Below are 6,392 nucleotides of genomic sequence, written 5' to 3'. Positions count from 1 at the left end.
ATCTCGGAATGGCTATGGAAATGCCATAATAGGTAGGTATGGTGGCTGTTTTGAGGAAGATATAATGAGGTTTATGTGTGATAGAGCGTATCGTATCACGGGGTTTGGATGCACCGGCGAAGTTTGACCAACTCTCAAGGTGAGAAAAGGCAATGCACGGTACCGAAGAGGCTAGCAATGATGGAAGGGTAAGAGTGCGTATAATCCATGGACTCAACATTAGTCATAAAGAAATTACATACTTATTGCAAAAATATACAAGTCATCAAAAACCAAGCACTACGCGCATGCTCCTAGGGGGATAGATTGGAATGAAAAGACCATCGCTCGTCCCCGACCGCCACTCATAAGGAGGACAATCAAAGAACACCTCATGTTTCAAATTTGTTACACAACGTTTACCATACGTGCATGCTACGGGACTTGCAAACTTCAACACAAGTATTTCTCAAATTCACAACTACTCAACTAGCACAACTTTAATATCACTACCTCCATATCTCAAAACAATCATCAAGCATCAAACTTTTCTTAGTATTCAACACACTCATAAGAAAGTTTTTACTAATTTTGAATGCCTAGCATATTAGGACTAATTTCCCAATTTAAGCAAATTACCATGCTGTTTTGTAGGACTCTCAAAATAATATAAGTGAAGCATGAGAGAACAATAGTTTCTATAAAACAAATTCACCACCGTGCTCTAAAAGATATAAGTGAAGCATTAGGGCAAAACTATATAGCTCAAAAGATATAAGTGAAGCACATAGAGTATTCTAATAAATTCCGAATCATGTGTGTCTCTCTCAAAAGATGTGTACAGAAAAGATGATTGTGGTAAACTAAAAAGCAAGGACTCAAATTATACAAGACGCTCCAAGCAAAACACATATGATGTGATGAATAAAAATATAGCTCCAAGTAAAGTTACCGATGGACGAAGACGAAAGAGGGGATGCCTTCCGGGGCATCCCCAACCTTTAGCTTTTTGGTGTCCTTGGATTACCTTGGGGTGCCTTGGGCATCCCCAAGCTTAGTCTCTTGCCACTCCTTGTTCCATAATCCATCAAATCTTTACCCAAAACTTGAAAACTTCACAACGCAAAACTCAACAGAAAATCTCGTGAGCTCCGTTAGCGAAAGAAAACAAAACACCACTTCAAGGTACTGTATTGAACTCATTCTTTATTTATATTGGTGTTAAACCTACTGTATTACAACTTCTCTATGGTTTATAAACTATTTTACTAGCCATAGATTCATCAAAATAAGCAAACAACACGCGAAAAACAGAATCTGCCAAAAACAGAACAGTCTGTAGTAATATGTAACTAACGCAACTTCTAGAACTCCAAAAATTCTACCAAAATAGGAAGACCTAAATAGTTTGTTTATTGATCTTATGCAATTGGAATCAGTATTTTATCACGTTCTGGTGATTTTTAACAATTGTTTTCGTGAACAGAAAGTTTCTGGAATTTTCAGCAAGATCAAATAACTATCACCCAAGAAGATCTATAGGTTTAACTTGGCACAAACACTAATTAAAACATAAAAACAAATCTAACCAGAGGCTAGATCAAATATTTATTCCTAAACAGAACCCAAAAACAAAAAAAACAAAAAAAAAATTGGGTTGCCTCCCAACAAGCGCTATCGTTTAACGGCCCTAGCTAGTCATTGATAATTTTAATGATGCTCACAACAAAGTCAAGAATTAAAGCAAAAAGGGAGCATAAAAAAGCATATGAAAAACACATCTAAGTCTAACATACTTCCTATGCATAGGCATCTTATAGGCAAATAAATTATCATAGCAAGCAAAAACTATCATACGCAAGGAAGACGAAAGAAACAATAGCAATCTCAACATAACGAGAGGTAATTTAGCAACATGAAAATTTCTACAACCATATTTTCCTCTCTCATAATAATTACATGTGGGATCATAAGCAAATTTAACAAAATATCTATCACATAAAATATTTTCAACACGATCCACATGCATGCGAAGTTGACACTCTTCCAAAATAGTGGGATCAACATTAACTAAAGTCATGACCTCTCCAAACCCACTTTTATCAAAAAAAATCATAATATTGAACATTTTCCAAATATGTGGGATCTAAAGTTCACACTCTTCCAAACCCACTTTCAATATTATTGCAAACATTATTATCAATCTCATATTCATCATGGGGCTTAAATAAATTTTCAAGATCATAAGAAGAATCACCGCAATCATGATCATTGCAACAAGTAGAGGACATAGCAAAACTAGCATCCCCAAGCTTAGGGTTTTGCATATTATTAGCATAATTTACATCAATAGAATTTATAATAAAATCATTGCAATCATGCTTTCTATTCAAAGATCTATCGTGAATTGCTTCATAAAGTACTTCATCACAATTTTTAGATTCACGAATTTCAAGCAAAACCTCATAAAGATAATCTAGTGCACTCAACTAGGTTCATCATAATTGGATCTCTTAAAGATATTAGCAAGTGGGTGAGGATCCATAAACTCTTAGCAAGCGAAGATGCAAGCAAAAAGAAGGCACATGGTAACACAAGATTGAACGAAGGAAGGGCGAATAAAATGGCAAGGGTGAAGTGGGGAGAGGAAAACGAGAGGCAAATGGCAAATAATGTAATGCGAGGGATAAGAGTTTGTGATGGGTACTTGGTATGTCTTGACTTGTGCGTAGACTCCCCGGCAACAGCGCCAGAAATGGCTCGTTGACGGGAAATCAAATCTTGACTTGACTTGGTGTAGGCCTCCCCGGCAACGGCGCCAGAAATCCTTCTTGCTACCTCTTGAGCACTGCGTTGGTTTTCCCTTGAAGAGGAAAGGGTGATGCAGTAAAGTAGCGTAAGTATTTCCCTCGGTTTTTGAGAACCAAGGTATCAATCCAGTAGGAGGCCACGCTCGAGTCCCACGCACCTACACAAACAAATAAGAACCTTGCAACCAACGCGATAAAGGGGTTGTCAATCCCTTCACGGTCACTTACGAGAGTGATATCTGATAGATATGATAAGATAATATTTTTGGTATTTTTATGATAAAGAGAAATAAAGATGCAAAGTAAAAATAAATGGCAATAAAATAGCTAAGTGTTGGAAGATTAATATGATGGAGAATAGACCCGGGGGCCATAGGTTTCACTAGTGGCTTCTCTCAAGAGCATAAGTATTACGGTGGGTGAACAAATTACTGTCGAGCAATTGATAGAATTGAGCATAGTTATGAGAATATCTAGGTATGATCATGTATATAGGCATCACGTCCACGACAAGTAGACCGAAACGATTCTGCATCTACTACTATTACTCCACACATCGACCGCTATCCAGCATGCATCTAGAGTATTAAGTTCAAAAGAACAGAGTAATGCTTTAAGCAAGATGACATGATGTAGAGGGATAAACTCATGCAATATGATATAAACCCCATCTTTTTATCCTCGATGGCAACAATACAATACGTGCCTTGCTGCCCCTGCTGTCACTGGGAAAGGACACCGCAAGATTGAACCCAAAGCTAAGCACTTCTCCCATTGCAAGAAAGATCAATATAGTAGGCCAAACCAAACTGATAATTCGAAGAGACTTGCAAAGATAACCAATCATACATAAAAGAATTCAGAGGAGATTCAAATATTGTTCATAGATAAACTTGATCATAAACCCACAATTCATCGGTCTCGACAAACACACCGCAAAAGAAGAATTACATCAAATATATAGATCTCCAAGAGAATCGAGGAGAACTTTGTATTGAGATCCAAAGAGAGAGAAGAAGCCATCTAGCTAATAACTATGGACCCGAAGGTCTGAGGTAAACTACTCACACATCATCGGAGAGGCTATGGTGTTGATGTAGAAGCCCTCCGTGATCAATGCCCCCTCCGGCAGGACGCCGGAAAAGGCCCCAAGATGGGATCTCACGGGTACAGAAGGTTGCGGTGGTGGAATTAGGGTTTTGGCTCCGTATATGATGTTTCCAGGGTGTATGGGTATATATAGGAGGAAGAAGTACGTCGGTTGAGCAACGTGGGCCCCACGAGGGTGGAGGGCGCGCCTAGGGGAGGTGGGCGCGCCCCCCTACCTCGTGCTCTCCTCGTTGATTGCTTTACGTAGACTCCAAGTCCTCTGGATCACGTTTGTTCCGAAAATCACGTTCCCGAAGGTTTCATTCCGTTTGGACTCCGTTTGATATACTTTTCCTTTGAAACACTGAAATAGGCATAAAACAGCAATTTGGGCTGGGCCTCCGGTTAATAGGTTAGTCCCAAAAATAATATAAAAGTGTACAATAAAGTCCATTAATCATCCAAAACAGAATATAATATAGCATGGAACAATCAAAAATTATAGATACGTTGGAGACGTATCATAGATCAACTCTTGTAACCCATATACTCATCAAATACAATCAAGCATGACGTAGGGTTTTACCTCCATTAAGAGGGCCCGAACCTGGGTAAACATTGTGTCCCACTTGTCCCTTGTTACCCTTGATCCTCAGACACATAGTTCGGGACCCCCTACCCTAGATCAGCGGGTTTTGACACCGACAGCAGTCGTGCTTCATCTCTAGTTCGGTCACGAGCACGGCTGGTCCCTTGCGCTTCACGTCCTTGGCCTTGGCTTTCTCGTCTTCTGTGTCGGCCTCTGGAAGATCCAGGAGGGAGAGGCAACATTCCTCAGCTCTCGCGCATTTGGTTGCCATGTTGAACATATCTAGAGCCGTGCACAGGTCCTCATGTATGGCGAGCTCTTCCTTCATCTTGACGTCGCGAACGCCATCAGTGAACGCCGAAATGATGGCGTCGTCCGACACCTTGGGAATCTTGAGGCGAACAATGTTGAAGCACTCGATGTACTTTTGCAAGGTCTCCCCAGGCTGCTGCTTGATGCGCTGCAGGTCACCTGGAGCCGGTGGGCGGTCACGAGTGCCGTGGAAGTGGCGATGAAGCGCTCCCGCATCTCATCCTAGGAGGAGATCGATCCCGCAGGGAGGTCCAGGAGCAACAAGCATGTGCCATCTTTGTGGGCCATGGGAAACCAGTTCGCCATAACCTTCTCATCGCCGTCGGCCGCCTCGATGCTCAACTCGTAGAGCTGCAGGAACTCGGCATGGTCGGGGGTACTGTCGTAGCGTGGTCGGGCTTGAACTTCCCTGGCCAGACGACTCTGCGCAGTTCCGGAGTGAACGCGCGGCATCCGGGCATGGTCACGGGAGCCCGGCGTGGAGGTGGAGCTTGATCTTGGCGCTCGCGCGCCACCACTGCGGGCAGCACGCGGTCTTGACGTGGCAGTGCTAGGAGCGCACGTGCATCTCCTCGCGACTGCTGCACCACTTGGTAGCTTTCCTCGTCGCGTGTCGGCGCTCTGTGTGGCGGGTCGCGCCGTGGAGCCTCACGCCTCGGCTCGGGGACGACGTCTTGCCTGGGAGGCGGAGGAGGTGCACCGTGGGCCACGTCGGCCACAAGAGGCGGCGGGGGAGGCAGCGAACGGGACGGTGCAGGGGCCTCTCCGGCGGTGCTGACGAGCTCGACGATGCGGTCTAGCCAGTCCTTGTATAGGTCATCAATCGGGCAATAGCACAGGAGCTCACGCGCCATGAGCAGCACAGCCTGCGCGTTCGCCGGTCCGCGACGAGCGTGAGACGACGAAGCAGCCACCGGGGTCAGTGACGGAGTGGCAGTGCACCCGTCATACCGCACAGAGGGCTGCATCGACGAAGCCTGCTGCTCGTGGGCCGCCGGGCCTGTGGCAGCGTTGGCTGTAGGCGATGGAGAACGACGGGGAGCGTCGTCGCCTGCAAGCGCCGTCTGGGCGACACGGGTGGCGAGGGCGGCCCGGCGCTCGGCGCGAACTCGACGAGCATCAGCCATGGAGACGGTGAAACGGTGGCGAATCGACTGGAGGAAGAGAGGGCTCCGACGCACCCCTACCTGGCGCGCCAAATGTCGGATTTCGGGCTCCGCGGACCCTGGATAGATTCGAACTCTAGGGTGCGTGCGAAGAACTCAACCCCCCCAACCTGCCTACTCGCCGATCTCACAGCCTAGCTCGATGAACAGGAAGGAAATGGGATACAGCAGTTTACCCAAGTTCGGGCCACCTTGCGGTGTAAAACCCTACTCCTGCTTTGTGGTGGATTGGCCTCGAGGTGCGCTGAGGATGAACTAGTACAGTCGTAGAACAACCTCAGGAGGTGTGTTCTTGTGTTTATGTGAGCTGGCGAGGGTGAGGATGGAATGGATCCGATCCGATCCCCTTTCTATGGTGGTGGCTAGGCTATATTTATAGTGGCCTCGGTCCTCTTCCCCAAAATGAAGGCGGGAAGGGATCCCACAATGGCCAAATTCGAAGGGAGA

The sequence above is a fragment of the Aegilops tauschii genome, chromosome 3, assembly GCF_002575655.3.
Source record: "Aegilops tauschii subsp. strangulata cultivar AL8/78 chromosome 3, Aet v6.0, whole genome shotgun sequence".
In the NCBI taxonomy this organism is placed as follows: domain Eukaryota; kingdom Viridiplantae; phylum Streptophyta; class Magnoliopsida; order Poales; family Poaceae; genus Aegilops; species Aegilops tauschii.
The sequence above is the reverse complement of the archived record's forward strand: the minus strand, read 5'-3'. Positions refer to the sequence as shown.